Genomic DNA, 17930 nt, shown 5'->3' with positions numbered 1-17930 from the left:
ACTGCCCCCTTCCCCTTATATCTAGGGTACAGGCATCACTGCTCTCTCAAAGGCAAACAATACAGCCTCCACGGGAACCAATGACATCCCAGGCTGCATCCTACATTAACTCAGGCAGGAACTTGCAGCGCCATTAGGCATCCTATTCAACCAAAGCCTGAATACCAGCTTCATCTCAGCCGAGTGGAGGACAGCCATTGTCATCCCTTTACACAAAGGTGGAGCGTCCACCGATCCAGGAAATTATAGACCTATCAACCTAACTAGCCTGAGCTGCAAGGCCATGGAATGGAATATCATGGACCTCATTAACAAGGACATTGGCAACCTCCAAACACCTGATCCCACACAGTTTGCCTTCATCAAGGGGAGGTCATGTCGGCTAAATTCGGTCGACTTCTTTGAGACAGTCACCAAAGCTATGGACAAGAGGAAGACATTGCACACCCCCTACTCTGACCTGGCCAAAGCCTTTGACACTATTTCTCTCTCAGGCATAATAGATTAACTCTCTCAACTAGGCATCAATACATATGTTACCAAATGATTAGCAAACTGGCTCACTGCTAGAACCCACTCAGTCAAAATAAGGGAAGACAACTCAAGCAGTAGGCCCATAACAAGCAGCGTACCCCAGGGTTCAGTCTTGGGGCCACTGTTATTTGAGATATACTTTTCTGAGGTGCAAGCCAAAACCAGTGGGCTATGGCTGACCAAATTTGCAGATGACTGCAAGCTGGGTGCTGTCATCAATTCCCCTAGTGATGTGGACATCATCCAAGAGGGTCTCACTCAGACAAACAACTTGGGCCAGAAATATTGCCTTAAGCTGAATACCAAAAATACCATCCCCTGGGGAGAGTGTCATCCCCTCAAATTATCACATTAATAACAATGTGCTAAGCAGTCAGTCAATCATGAGGGATTTGGGCACCCAGGTTGATACTAACCTGACTTTTGACCACCCTGTTGCTTCTGTGATACGGAATGCCTTCTACATGGTCCATCTCATAAGTAAGGGTATCTCATCCAGGGATAAGGAGGTCATAACATCTGTGTATTCTTCTCTTATAAGGCCCATTATTGAGTACAATGCACCTTTCGGTATGTACCTCTCAAAGTACGTGCAGCAGCTGGAGAGACCACAAGGGTTCCACACCAGGAGAACCCAGGGCCTCAAACATCTACCATACACAGATAGGCTAAAAGCCCTATCCCTCTACTCAGTTTCATACAGACTCCTCAGAGGTGACCTCTGTTTGGCATACAAGGCAATCATGGACCACACCTTGATGGGACTGCTGCATATCTGCAAGTCAAGCTCCACTCGAGTAACCTGCATGCATGGCCTCAACCTTGTCTGTGACATCAACAAGACTTTTTGGTGGGACAGATTTGTGTCCCAGAGACTCCCGCATCTATGGAATAGACTCCCTGTTCACATCAAGCAGAGTACCTCTTTACCCCTTTTAAGTGCAACCTGGATAACTGGATGGGAAACAGAAACTATACCCCTGGTATTCCACCCATATCCCTGCTGGACAGGGGCATTTTGTGCAGATTTGTCTAAACATGGGCTAAATTCTTGGCTATGTTTATAAGGGCCTCAGGGCCAGTAGCCTAGTAACCTCCTATGATCGTATGATCCTATAAAAGAAAAAGCTCTCATTTCTAGAATGATAGTGAGCAACAGCCAAAGCACCCTCATGGCTGTCTGCATGAAGCCTCCCTCAGACAGTATATTATTTCATCAAGGAGGTGCTTGATAGGTGACAGACAGAGGGGCAAAAATAATGCAAAAAAATCAGCTGAGAACACATCAGAAAAAGAACAGAGAAGAAAATTGCAATAATAATAATAATAATAATAATAATTTTTTGCCATATAACTGACCACAATTTTGATAATCAACAATATTTCTACATCAGGTATCCAGATCCAAGTAAAAAGGCAAACATTTTTTTTTTTGTAAAAAGTGTAAAATAGACTTTTAATTGCTTGCGGTATAATTTAAAAAGATATGTTGGTGTTTTGTTAAGTCTAAATCACAAAAATCTAGAAGGATTCAAATGCATTGGGAAATTGAGCCTTAAGTTTTAATAGTTAACTGTTATGAATGAACAAGTGAAAGAAGAAGATGACAACAATTAAATGTAATAATCATACTTACCATTCCAAAAAAAAAGAGAGACCAAAACTATTAATGTGTTAACTTCTTTTGTGGACAAGTAATCCGTATACAAGATTTGCAATTGACATGGCTCCCTTCCTTGATGATTTCAATATTGTGTAATTTTCTAATGAAATTAAAGTTCCCATAAGACATGAATAACCAAAATTCAAGCCATTTTGCAATTTGCTGAAACCTATGTAGCACGGATATATAACATATAAAAAGACTTTTTAATCTCATTTACCCATATCAATTTAATTACGATAAAAATATCAGATGTTATATATATATATATATATATATATATATATATATATATATATATATAACGTTATTGATTTAATAACAATTTAATATAGATTTTAAGCTGAAGTAAAATAATTTATTAAGATTGTTCATACTAGTTTTAGCATTTAGAATATTTACATTTATCCATTCAAGATTAGCTTGTCTATCCAGAACTAGACTGAATTTGTAATCTATCTTTCGGTAAACTGTTGGATATTTTAAAATGTTCATAGAATAGTGATACTTTTGAAGTATTTGATTTTCTTAAAAGATGAGTATGAGAGCTCTGACATATGACTTGCTATACTGGGTATCACTTTTGTCATAGGCAGCCTTGTGTTATCTGTTGAGAAGCCAGAGAGCTAACATTTATAGTAGTTTATGCAACTTGTTGAATGAAATTATTTAGCTCATGAATGGATAACTGTCCTAGGATTTCTATATATACTAAAGTAAATTCATGATTTGCTTTCCAAGAGTTGCAAATTAAATAGTCCTATGAATTTAGTATGCTATGACTATTACTGGACCAGTGTTGTTTAGTTTGAATATTCAAAATTTTAGCAGATTTATCTGCATTAAAATACGGACTTGTTGAAAATTAAAGACATGCTTTCTATTCTTAATATTTTGAAGTTTAACATAGCTATAGTTGACGTCCAGACATAAAGAACAATATTTAGTGATGCAGCAAATGACTTAAGAGTTCTATGATTAAGGGCATGATATTTTTTAAATTCTTTAAGCAATTAAACTTTTATATGATCTAAAATACAGGCTTTCAAAGAATTTTGCTTAATATTTAAACAAGCAGGTTGTTTACCATCATATTGTCAAAAAACTGTGTGCGTGCGTGTGTGTGCGTGTGTGTGTGTGTGTGTGTGTGTGTGTGTGTGTGTGTATATATATATATATATATATATATATATATATATATATATATATATATAGGGGTCTACTTCACATAATCGAACATCCAATTTCTCGTCTTTCATATGGTTGAGACCATATGATCGAACATATGAATGTTCGAAACTGTGAAAAAAAAATAAACAAAAAAAAAACAAAAAAAAAAATAAACAGTGTTACCAGGGAGGCAAGCCTGCCTGCACTCCCACACCCCCCTGCTATTTAAATATACCAACTCTGAGAATGCACTACATTGTGGTAAAGGGAAATCTTCCCATTCCGAGCTCTATGGAGATCCCCATTCAGACCGTTCGATCATATGGTCTCGGTCATATGAAAGTCGAGCTTTTAAAGGTTCGACCATCTGAAGGGGGACCCATATATGTGTGTGTGTGTGTGTGTGTGTGTGTGTGTGTGTGTGTGTGTGTGTGTGTGTGTGTGTGTGTGTGTCCCTCCTTAAAATCGAGTAAGTGTTTGGTCAACAGCTATTTAGTCAGCCATTTATAATCGACTAAGCAGCTGGCCATAGGTGTCTGAGACTGAACAATTCCTGGGGTTGGAGAATGCCCTTACCCTATGTTTGTGTAAACTTAGCATTAGTACATAAAATTAGCATGGTTCTTGAGAGTGCAGGGGGCTTGCTTCCCTGCACAAAAATATGTTTTTCTTTGCTTTTTTAAAGTTAAATTTTGTTTACACAAAGGCTGTTTCTTAGCACATGCGTAGTTGTGTGTCGAGGTAGGCCTTTTTGACATTATTGCATCAATGTTTAGTGAGTCAACATTGGGTGTATTCGATGCATAGTTACACACCTATATATATATATATATATATATATATATATATATATATATATATATACTGTATGTATAGAGAGATAGATATGTGTGTTTGTGTATAACTAGTGGGTCTCTTAAATTTATTTGAATTAATACAGGTTTGATTACATAATACTAGCTATAAAACTGGACAGCCTAAGTAAATAATTATTTTAAAATGATGTTTATTAGCTTATACTGCAACAAAAAAATAATTTCTTATTAACCGTATCTTTATGTATTTGAAGTTTAGTGCTAAGTTTATTTAGTAATGATGCTAACTCCAAGATGCATAAGGAGCTCATTATATATACTCTTAAGAACAATTATAGTAATACGTTTGCCAGTTTATCCCGGAGAGAGATAAGGCTATTAGCTGCAAATGAGTTTCATCCTGCAGCACCCTTTTTAGTTTGCATATTGCGTGGCTCTGAACACATAATTTATTTTATTAAATTTGAATTCATTTTACTTCTGTTTTTAGCCAGGATAGAACCTTGCTCTCCATAGGAGTTTTTCAGACTCAGCATTTTGAGCTTAGTCTGGTTAAGTGACTTGCTCAGAGTCACACAGATAGGTAAATGGAGGCTGCGGGAATGAAATACTGGACCACAGTAAGGATCTCATTAACAGCTCAAAGCCTTACTTCTCTATACCATCTTCCAGGCAGTGCCGTTGAATTACTCCTGAAAAGAGGAACTTTTGCCTAGTACATTTACTTTCTTAAAAAAAATCACTAAAGTAAAGAGAAATAATGCTGATTTTTAACAACTATGACCCCATTTTATCAATTAATACATAGCTATAGCATTGATACTAGAATATTTAGGTATTAATATTGTTTCCACAAAAAAAATACATTTTGTGGATTAATAATAATATGCTGGATGCATATATAACAAAAAAAAGCTTTATATTTTTAAATATATTGCATGTATTTCCTACAAATATATAATAGATGCTCTTCTTGGTACAAATAATGAATAATGTCTTAACTCTTAATAAGATGGGAAAGGCTATTAACATAATAAAATACAATGCCAACAATTTTAAATTATTTCTTTTCTACATGTTTTCTTTGATCTCCTTCATCTAAAACTAAATCAAAAATGGAAAAAAAATATCTGTTGGATTTCTAGGAAACTTACATTATTGCAATAACAGATGTTATACAATTGATAATACATTGTATTTGCTGAATAAAGTGCTGACATAATTTACCTGCTAAGACAATGCACAATAATGAAATTTAACATGCAAAATGAACAACAAAAATAAAAGGAAATAACATGAGCAATGTGTGTTACAGGGACAGAGTGTTGCAGTACATATGAGGTACTCAGTGTCTACAGCTTACTTAGAGCTGACTTTGAACTTTATATAGTTAATCAAAATTCAGTGCCATATATGTGGAAAATGCTCAAGTTTAGCTGAATGGACAAAAAGCATCCAATGTTCTGAGGCCATAATGCTTGCCTCAAGCTGGCAAACATTTTGGACAACATGTGAGGAAAATTAGGAAAAAGAAAGAAACCATACCCTCCTTAAAACTGAGTTTTCTTTTGGCAATATATGCAAAGCTGTGTTGAGATATTAATCTCTTAAAATGTTGACAATAACAGGGTGAAGTGAATAATGGACTTTTGATTTGCTTCTTAGTATTTCACCAAGTCAGTCCTGTTTATATTTATTCTATCATCCCATTTATTCCACAGGTGAAGAGACAGGCCATCTTTTTGAGAAAGGCAGTCCATATGAAATAAACCCTTCACCCTTGTACTCATGTGATGGCTGGTAACCGTGTGGGTACTGCTGCTATATGGAATCTGTAAAAGTGGCCCTTCACCCAACCACAAATCATCTCCTGCCTTATGTGTAGCACCCATCACCCACACAATAGATACTATTTATAGTATTTAACTTCTGGTTGAAGCCAGTGGTACAGTGGGCTCATAGTCTCTGTCCTTCCAGCATGGGTGAGTCAGCTTTGATCCCTTACAACCATTCTCCTTTGCCACAGTCCTTTTAGTGCCCAGGCCACTAATTAATCCCAGCTTGTCTGGGTCTTAAGATGTTATCCCTGTACACCACAGGAGGACTGCACTGATTATTAATTACTTGATGGTCTAATAATGCCAGTGAGATGCTTCTGGTGTGCTACAATTTCTTTCAATTCAGAAAGAACTTTAGGAAAGATTTTTTTTTTTTACATGCCAGATACGTTTATGTAATAACATCACTGATTTTTTCATGTTTTATAATTTGTATTCCTTGGGTCCAAAGGTCCAAAGGTGAGAGCTTGGTTAAGATATCCTGATTCAGTAATACACACTGCAATAGTACTAATATTAGATTAGAATCATTGCCAAGTAAGCTGCTGTTTTTTTCTTTGTCCACCACAAATGTACTGTTCTATGCATATTAGACAGTTGCATTATTGGTGTACTGGATGCCATTGGTAATATGTTCTTACTGGTGTTAAAGTTAAAAGAAAGATATTAATAGAGGATGGCAACAGGAAAAGGGCTGCCAAAATCTTTTTTTTTTCAAAATGTATACTAGTATATTTTATAATCTATAAGTCTATGCCTATTCCTTAAAATGTGCAGCAACACTATCTTGCAGAAACTGTAGCAATACTTAGCTTCACTCTGATAATGCCAATACTATAAAAAATTTTTGAAGAGCTAATATTCTATCATCTGTCATTGTTTGGCTATCTAGCTTACCTAAAAATAATTTCATTTCAGTGGGCAAGTGCTAACTTACTTGAAATTCCTCTGATGATATTAACTGCTACTTTTCTAAAGTCCAAGGAATCTGAAAAACACTCTCAATAGCTTCACTCTTTAGCTTTTAAGAAAGAAAGACACATTCCTTAATGAATCCTGTACCTGATACCATTTTTTAAAACATTATGTCATTTATGTCAGTAAAATTTAAAAAATTCAGTATGACTGGAATAGCAATGTTTCTGACTAAAATTTCTTGCCCATGCTGCAAATCTCTATCTATGGTAATAATGTTTAGGTGTATCGTGGCAGTCACTTTATTTTCATTTAAAATGGGTTCTAGACTGCCACATGCCACCTCTACCGGATTTCTGCATTCCTTGATTTATCCATTGACTATAGCCTTCAAGAAATGTATCTGAAGGTTAAGGAGAATAAAATAAAGATAGAAAGCCTTTTACTGTAGAATATTGTAAAAACTGATGACTGATGGCTGTCTCAGTGTTGTAAACAATATAGGACCATTTCAGTCTGAACTTTGTTTATGAGCTATGAATCACCAATCAAATGTTACTTAGAGCAGCAGTACCTTCCCTCCAAAGTACAAAGGGTCTATATATAATCCTTGTAAATATATTGGACTAATGTCATAGAGTCATGGCATACATGTATATCTATATGTTTGGAGAGGAAGAATATGGATACTATTTCTAAACTACAGTGGCAAAATTAGAAAATAAGAAAAATGCCAGCTGTTGCAAAATAAATGCATGTATTAATTTACACCTATAGCACATTTTTGTATATTCCCAGTAAAATGCCAATAGCTCATTATGGCATAGTAACATTTTTTTGGACTGGCTTCTTTAACTTCTCAATTAATAATTAGAATTCTATGAAAGGATAATGTATGAATAACAAAATGACAATTAGCTTGTAAATGTCTGATGCCCTGTAATGGAGATGTTAATCATTGCTTGGTCATTTGTTATTCATATTTTCAACTTTTCATTTATTTTTTCATAACTGCTAGATCTACATAATATTGAGGGACATGGTGAGAAATGTGAAGGTGTTAAACAAATATACAGTGTTACTGTTCATGTATAAATACACTGTGCTGAGGATATCGCTAGTCTTTTGGCAATAAACATGAATATATGCAATATTTCTGTGACTCCCGTGCACTGGCCCAGCAATCAAGAAGCCTCAATCCTCACCACTCACACCAGTGAGGGGCATCCATATAAGGAAAGAATAATAAATACACACACAGTAAAGTACAATTTCCCTTAAGAGCACACAGAGATCACAGTCAATCTGGGGCTGGTTTCTCTCTTTCTCCCCAGGTCCCCAATAAGACTCTCCACTGGCACAGCTATAGGGTCCAGATCTCAGCCTAGTGGGCAAGCTAAAACATCCAGCACCCTCTCTGTCCAACCAGTGCTTTGTGCCCCTGCCCAAGTAGCTGAAACACACACACTTTGAGATAAGAGTTATATACAACCACACAGACACTCCTGGGGTAGGCTGACACAGGTTCTCCAGCTGTGTCCCTTTTCTGCCCAGTATAACAGGTAGTATCAGCTGCCACCACTCACTAATATCAGCTACTCAAAGGCCCTTCTAAAAGGGTGTCCAATTATTACTGTGCAATATTATCATCCAAATGGTAAGTGTGACTGAACAATCAAGGCTTATTAGAGTGACTTGGTACAGTATCACTATACACATGCAATGTACTCCAGAGCTTAAATTAACTCTGCATAAAACAGCCGCAGTTGAAAGGTATAAAATATTTAATAATAAATAATAAAAACACAAGACAATACTTCTTACTACATAGTGCTAGTCAAGAGTTCAGAAATCTCAGACAAATACTTAAAATAATACCGTAGAAAAGTTCTGACATCACAGAAAAACAAACTAGTCTAATCTTCCTATTTCCTAGCTATATCTAAGAGAAAACGCAGTTCTAAAGAACTTACATATAGAAACAGGTAGTGCTGGTGATGTTGGATGTTCTCAAGACAAAATGCTCAGAGCTCACTGATTCTCTCTTTTTAAATTGATAACACAGAGGTGCTTCACATGACTTCATTCTTCACACTTCTCTAGTGTTCCCAGGCTAACAGAAACTACATTTACATTCTTTACACCTGGTCAGAAACAAGAGCAATAAAGGACATTTATACATGCAAATTCTAGCCATTAACTCTGGTCTTGAAACAATAGGCAGGATGCCTCCCTATAGACATATTGCCTCCGAATTTTGACATCAAAAACAGGCATAAAATGCTTGACTTAGCTTTCTTACAGCAAAGTGCAATGTTATTACATTTTTGCAGTTCAATATCCAATGCAGTCTTTTCACATTTAAGAGAACAAGTCTGTGGCTTACATTAATATTTACAAATGACAGAATTATCTACAAAATTATATCTGGCTAGGCTGGCAGCCTTCACCTGTCTTCACAATTTCCGTATGTACTTTTGTATTTCTAAAACCAAGCAACATACAAACTATTGAAGGGCATTAGATGAAACCTTAGATGATGCTGAAGAAAACTTTCATTGATATGTGTACTGCATGTTTCAGCTTTAGGGATATTCAGTGTTATTTATATTGCTAATTTTACAAACTGTGCCAATAAAATGATTTTGATGTTTCTTGAAATATTTCTGTAAATATCTCAGTAAACATGTGCTCAAAAAGGGCGTTCCCGCTATCATATGAAAGTTCATGTCTGACTGAACAAAACGGCTTTGACACTACATACCTAGTGTTTAAAGTTTGTAAGACTTGAAAAGCTGTTTGTGAAACATAACAGAAAATATAATTCATGGTTTATTTGCACTTTGATGACAACTGTGGTGGTGCCTCCATATTTATCAAGGATCATATCACCTCCAGACAGATTCCCAGAGACCCACAAAATGAACTCAAAGAACTCCAGATCACACTAAATTGGACAAAATATTAGCTTACAGCCTGTTAAAGGCCACCCTCCATGCCTTCTGATTATCAACAATGTTAAAATTTATAAATGTACTCAATGACCCTTTCATTATATTGGGAAACTTTAACCCCTCCCTTCAATAAACTGGAGCATTTATACTTTCAGAAGGTTATACACTTAATAAATAAAAACTCCCTGGAACAGATATTTAACAACCACACTAGAAGTTATAATAGTCTCCATCTGATCCTAAAAAATATAGCCTTTTCATGCACAATTCCCCTCTTAACTCCTTCCCTGATTAAGTCACACCTTAAACTTGTGACTTTCACCTGCAAAATTTCTAAAGCCCTTAAATCAAATATCTTTAAATGATCAATAATTTAAAATATACAAACCTCATCCAATTATATGACAAGTTTTCAAAATTAAGTCCTGGCAGCATCAGCTCTGATATTATCACAGTAGGTAGCTTCAAGTGCTACACCCATTTGGATTGAGGTGGCATTGCCAGTCCTAGTGAGGGCATACTGTAATGGAATTTTCAAAAACAACCCACCATGGTAGTCATCCAACATAAATAAACTTTACAACAAAATTAAAAAAAACTCCTAAAATTATACAGCAGATCCACAAAATCTACAAAAAACATGAAAACAAAAACTATTAGATCTATTAAAACAATCACTGAACTTAGGTTATCATCTGAAGCTAAGCAGAATTACAAATACTTCTTTAACTACATTAGGAAACTAAAGAATAACACCCAACATTACTCTAAATATATTAAAAACTGCACCTACCATTCAGACCCAATAAACATTGCCAATACAAGAGCAAACAAATTCAGTGCTAAATTTATCCTAGTGACTTCTATCCGAAATCTGGAAATCCTTGTATCCCTTAAAACCTGTATTTTTTGGATTTGGCAGTATATGTGATTATTTAAGAAATAGTGCTTTGTGTGCATTCACACAGCTACTCTTCAAAGTGTTTAATCTAAGTTTAGCTACAGGTTTTGTCCTTCAAGTTTGGCACATTGCAGTGTTGAGGCCCCTCCACAGTGGTGGCCCAATCACTGACCTAGGGAATTATAGACCCATCAGCCTGATTAGACTCATCTGTAAAGCAATGGATTGTATTACAACTAATCAACTAAGCTATGGTATCAAAAAAGGGTCTATATTACATCTTCAAACTCACAGAAGTTTGAACAATGTAATATCGAACCATGAAGTTCGAAACCCAAGAATTACGAAAACACAGAACAGTGATTTTTTTCCAAGGGAAAAAAAAATCGCTGTTCCGGTACAAAAAAAAAAAAAACACTTCCACTTTGAACCTAAACTAATGTGGGGGGTCTTCACTACCCCCCACACCCCCAACATGGGGGACTGTGCCCCCCATACTGCCCTATTTAAATATACCAACTCCGAGATCGCACCACAGTGGAGGAAATAGCAAAGCTCCAAAAACGGCCCACCAATTGTTTTCCCTGGAAAAAAAAATCTGTGTGCTGTGTCTTCACTATTTTCGTATTTCAAACATTTGGGTTCGATATTACAACGTTCAGACTCTTGTGAGTTCGATATTGTAATATAGACCCTCAAAAAATCCTCATTAGGCTTGACCGTCAACAGTTTAAATTTGTTGAGGGAAGAGCTTGCCTAATGAATCTGGTTAACTTCTTTGACAGGGTTACACAGACTGCTGACAGGTGTCATACTGTTCAGATGGCATACTATGACCTGGCACAATAGGTAGCACACTATAGTATAATGCAAAAGGCTGTGAGTTCTACTGCGGTGCAGCATAAGGGGTGGGAGCTGTACTCCAGAGTGTGTCATCCTTTAGATAGGATATCAAACTGAGGCCCCATCTACCTGAATTGATGCTAGCTCAGGTGGCTGTAAAAGATCCCACAGCACCAATCTAAAAGAGTGGCAGTCCTTTCTTTGTATACAAATATAACTCTTATTTACAAAATATTTACATATTTACAAATATTTATACATGTACAAATATATAAATATACAAATCTGTTATGCAAATTCATTATTTCCTTTAGAATCATATTCATCTCTATTTGACACCCACTCCCTTTTCCATAAATACCACCTGGTTTTACTTAATATCATTGGCAAAATCCATTTACCATTAAACATAAACTCATGCCATATAACCCATATAACATAAATAACTTTTTATCTATTCTATATTATTTAATGGAATTCTTAAAAAATCCATATTTAATCATATTCATATTTATTTTTTCCACTTATTTTATATCCTCAAAAAATTTTACATAGTTTTCCCCATAACTTTTTTATTCTTTTACATTTCAAAAACACGTGCTTTGTAGTTTCTTCTTCTTGATAATGTAAACATACTCTATCACTCTTTTTTTATATGGCATATTTCCTTTTGCTGGAATTATATCTGTTACTAGTCTCCACAAAAAATCTTGGCATTCTACTTTCTGTTTACACCATTTGCTTCTTATTTTATTTTTTTTTTCCATTTGTTAGATTTCCCCATGGTTTTACATAATACTGTTTTATCATTCCATTCTTATACCATACTTTAATATCTTTTCCTATATCTTCAGTTTTTATTTCCACAAAAATATTTTTTCTTGGTAACATTGTATTTTTTCATCTATACACTCTTTTTCTCTTTTACTCTTTTTTACCATGCCCCAAAATGTATCATACTTATATTTATACTGTTTTACTACTAGGCTCTCATCTTTTTCATTTATTCACTTTAACAGTTTGTAAAAATTTAATGAAGCATTATAAACCACTGGGTTAATTAACTATAAACCTCCTTCTTCTTTATTTGCATACAAAACTCATCTTTTTACTGGGTTTAATCTAGAACCTCATAAAAATGAAAAAATATATATCTGCAATAATTACCTTTCAAATACTATTGTCAGCATAAGTACACTAGCTAAGTATGCTATTTTTCCCATCAGTAATGAATTTATTAAATAAGCTTTTTTCTGAATGATAATTTATATGTTCTCCAGAAAAGACAGGTTTGTTTTATTGCTTCTATATTTTCCCACTGAATTCTACTTACATCTTTTTTCCCAAATTTTACACCTAACACAGAAATTTAATTCACTGTAAAATGTATACCCCCTAGCTTTACTGCATTACCTAAACCTTTACTTTTCTCTTTATTTAAAACCATCCCTATCAGCTCTAGACACTCCTTTGTGGAAATAATTACTTCTTTTATTCAAAGTTCATTTTTGTAATTATTATAATGTCATCTGCATATGTTAACAGAACTGGAATTCTTAAACTTTCAGGTGTTATATACTCTACCTCCTTCATTTTGTAATTTATTTCACATACTATCACATTCATGACTAATGCAAAAAGGATGCAATTCATTGGACAATTCTGCCTTACACCACTCTTCATATATACCTCTTGGCTTAACTAACCATTTACAAGTATTTTACTTTATTATTACTATACACTGATAGAAATAATTTCCTAAAATTTTCATTTGTATTATATTGTTTCATTATTATCCATAAGGTTTCACATACAATTTTGTCAAATGGCTTATTAAGGTCTCCTATCATGATTTTTGCTTCTTCTTATCTTCATAATGTCATCCATAACTTCTCTATCATTAATAATTCTTGACAACCCTTTCCCTTTTTAGTATATATATATATATATATATATATATATATATATATATATATATATATATATATATACACACACACACGCACACACACACACACACACACACACACACACACACACACACACACACACACATACACACACACACACACACACTATATTCCATAACATTTTCCATTTTAGTTTCAAATCTCTTTTTTTTTATTTTCATAAAGATCTTATAATCATTATTATTCAGTACTATTGGTCTCCAGTTCTTTAATTGTCTTCTATCTTCCTTCTTCCATAAGAATTTGAGTATTCCACTGCATAATTCTTTATACATAAAAATCATCATTTATCTTTTCATTCAAAATCATTAAAAATATTATTTTCCACTCTCTTAAATTTTTATACATTTTATACCCTATTCCATCTGGTCCTGCTGCTGAATCTATATTTCATTGTTCTAATACTTTATACGGCTCATTTAAAACAAATCTCCTTTTCCAACTGTTTATTCTCTTTTTCTGTTAACTTTTTACTTTCCATGTTTTATTCACTACCTTTTTTTCTTTAAACATTTCTTGTGCATATTATACTACACTGCTCATAATCTTTTTCTGAGTTCTTTCTATTTCTCCTTTCACATGTTTTATTTATCTCAATGCAATAGCATCTTCCTTTACTAATCTATTAAGTGACTCGATGCTTGTTCTTTTTTCTTGTAAAAAATATCTTTGCTTTCATAAGAATGTTTGTATTTTTCTTGATTTCTTTCATATAATTCTTTTTATTTGTGAAAATGCGTTCGATCATTATGTTATAAATTTTCCAATGCATCATTATATGTTCTTTTATATTTTTCTTTCTCACATCACATTGCCACTGTAAAAACATTTTTATATGTTTCCTTAAGTAGCATCCACCATTCAGACTAATTTTTATAAAAATTTCTTATAGTAATATATTTTGCATAACAGTATTAGTAATATCTTTCCTTCTTCATTCCATGCTTTCTCATTTATCCTTTCTATTCCATTGCCTATTTCTATATATTCCATATTTTCCTTTATCTCTAATCATATTGCAAGATGATTAGAAAATCCTGTTTCAGCAAACTCCCCTTCTCCTATAACTAAACTTTCTGATACTATAAAATAGCCTATTTCAGTTCTATACATACCCCTTTTGTAAGTCCATGAGTTTTTCCCCAGAGTTTTAACTTACCACATCTTATAGCTTCTTACATTTTTCTTATATCATTTTCCTTTCTTTTTACACTTGCCTTTTACATCACAATTAACATCTCCTGTTATTATAATATTCATATTTATTGCTGTATTGTCTAAAATGTTATTAAATAAGCTTTCCCTTTCTTTACAATGAGTATAAGCATATACTGTTATAATTCTACATGCTTGCTCTTTACATTTTAAATCTACAATGGTTAACCTTCCCATTTTGCTAATGTTACATCTCATATATTTACTGTATTTCTAAAGACTACAGTTATTCCAGAACATCTGCCATTTCCTAAATTCCAGATTATCTTTCCACCACATAGTTTTTCTGGCATCTTTCATTTATTAAAATCTTATGTCTTCTGAAATAATTACATCTACACCACATGTATTACACCAATCCAAAGTCCCTATTCTTCTTACTATAGTACTATATTCTTATTAGTATTCATATTTTCAGACATTTTCATTTTCTCTTAGATTCATGGTTTTATAAGTTCATAGCTAATTACGAGGTGATCTTTCTTAATATGCCATTCTAAGCCTAGACAATTTCCTTCCCAAAGGTGAGAATCAAACACCTTAACCATTATACCAACCCCCAGTCATTAGCTATGTATATCCTTTTTCATCAATTTCCTTTCTTTTTCTTTTGCATTTAAGTCTTTAAATTTCCATTTTCTGTCTTTTACCCTTTTACCAGTAGAATTTTTTTCTTTTACTACCTCCCAGTTTATGTCTTCTTCATCACGCATTTCAGAACCTTCTTCTATGTTCTCTTTATTATTTTTTCCTCATCTAATTTTTCCTTCTAGTTCTACTACTTCAAAAATGTCTTCACTTTCTTTTCATTTTTTTTACTCTTATTTTCATTTTTGCAATGCACTCTAAATTCCCAATTTTATTACATTTATAACATTTTAATTCACATTTTTTGCATTGTGTCTTGTTTACCCACAAATAAATATATATATATATATATATATATATATATATATATATATATATTTGTCAGAGTTAGCTATCAAATGCCCTTTTTTTCCACAAAAAACATGTTTGGATTGTCCCCAGTATTTTATGACACTCCCTATTCCCCTCCACATATATCATGCTTGGTATACGTATAATTTTTTTTATTTCTATTTTTAAACACAATATTACAATCCCAGCCACCAGTCCATAAACCTCTTTTGTCATAAACTTTTGCAATGTCCAGTACTTCTTTACATAAAGTTTTCAAATGTCCTTTCAAAGGCTCTCTTTCTACTGCTGTTTGAAATTGTTCATGAATTTTCTTTTTAGTTTCCCTGTTTATCACGTGAAGATTCTATGGGTTACAGTCTTTTTTCATAATCTCCAATTGAAAAAACAGTCTCAAATATAATGTCACAAAATGTCCCTTTTTAAATAAGAATAACTGCTCTTACCTCTTGTGCTTTTACATCAAAAGGAGCTATTAATTGTCCCACACTTCATACCTGTCCATTTCTTTGTCTTCTTTACTTTGAATTTTTACCATGCGCATCCATTTTTCATTTTCTTCTCCTTTTTTTCTTCTACTCCAGTTTTGACTTCTTTTACTTTCTCTGCATATGTTTTCTTTTCCATCTCACCTCTATTATTCAGGATTGTCAATGCATCCTACTTTTGCATTTTCTCCATAATATCTCCCAGGAAATATTTCCTTCATTTTCTGGTTCACTCTGCATCACCATTTCTTGAAGTAAATCCTCCCACAACCATACTGACTGGAGGGTTGTAATTATGCATCCACCATTTGCTGACTCATCTCCTCTGTCAAACAGATTTCTTTGAAACAATTTTATCAGAATCCTGAACACATTCTCTGGTCTCAATATTTGCTTTCTCCTCCATTTTATTTATACTCTATCATCTCCTTCTCTCTCCAACTCCTTCCCCTTTTTCTCCAGACCACCTCTGCAGCTGGAATGGAAACAGAAAGTGCTCCTCCAAAATGGGTCCCACCCACAACAATGGTGAGTAGGGTAAGTTTCCCAATGCCCTAGCCAAATTTTCCCTTATTGTATAAATACCACCTCGGGTCACCCCTGAAAGGAGGCTACTAGCCTAGTGGGACTAACTTGGCCAACAAAGAATAAATAAATGTAACATCATACTTAAAAATTATCGACACTATGGTAAGATGGATAACAGACAAGGTAAAGGACATAATCTACACACTGTGAGTGGCAGGTGACTTATCAGAAACTGTGAATGTAACCAGTGGTGTCCCTCAGTGCTCAGTAATGGGTATCCCCCTTTTTGGGACTTACATTTCTGATCTGCAGACTGGAAACCAGGACCTCTGGCTAACTAATAATACAGATGAACATAAACTGGGAGTTATTGCCATGTCCCCTTTTGATACACAAACCCTGCACCAAGAACCCAGAAGTATAAATACCTGGTGGACTGAAAATTGGCTCAAATTAAATACAAAAAAAAAATGCAATGTCATCATATTAAATGGATAACTCCTCCCCTCCACATACAGCACAGAAAATATATCAATTCAAAATGAAAATGTAGTTTCAGACTGGAACATGGGCTGATAATTCTCTCTTTTGATCATCATGGGACAAAAGTAGCCAGAAATCCTTCTACTTAGCACAGCTAATGGCCAAGGGAATGTCATCTAGATCTAAAGAGAGATCTTTCCCTTGTACTCAAAAATGATTAGGATACATATTGAGGCCAGTACCCCATTTGGGATGTACCTCAGACATATCAAACAATTTAAATGACCCCAAATGTGTCTAACTAAAAAGATCACAGGCTTAACAACCCTGACCTAGCAAGGAAGGCTGGAAACAATAACCCTCTCTTCAGCATTTTATAGATTCTTGGGGTTGACATATGTGTCTTCTTTCATGTCTGTAGTGACTCCGTTGTCCTGGAGCTGTTATCTTTGCAAGTGTAATAGTCCCATGAAAGCCAAAACTAGGGACTTCAGAAGATAAATAAAATGTGATGGAGAGATAGATTCTTCACACAATACATCCTCCACCTCAGGACCAGATTCCCCCTGTAGATTAAACAGTGTGATATCCTATCATCCTTCAACCAGAATCTGGATGATTGGATTGGTACCCACAAATTCATCTTGGATTGACTGGTCTAGCAAGGAGGTATG

This window comes from Protopterus annectens, chromosome 10.part0, assembly GCF_019279795.1.
Source record: "Protopterus annectens isolate FY-2018-M chromosome 10.part0, PAN1.0, whole genome shotgun sequence".
NCBI classification, from domain to species: Eukaryota; Metazoa; Chordata; order Ceratodontiformes; family Protopteridae; genus Protopterus; species Protopterus annectens.
Note: the sequence above shows the minus strand (reverse complement) of the source record.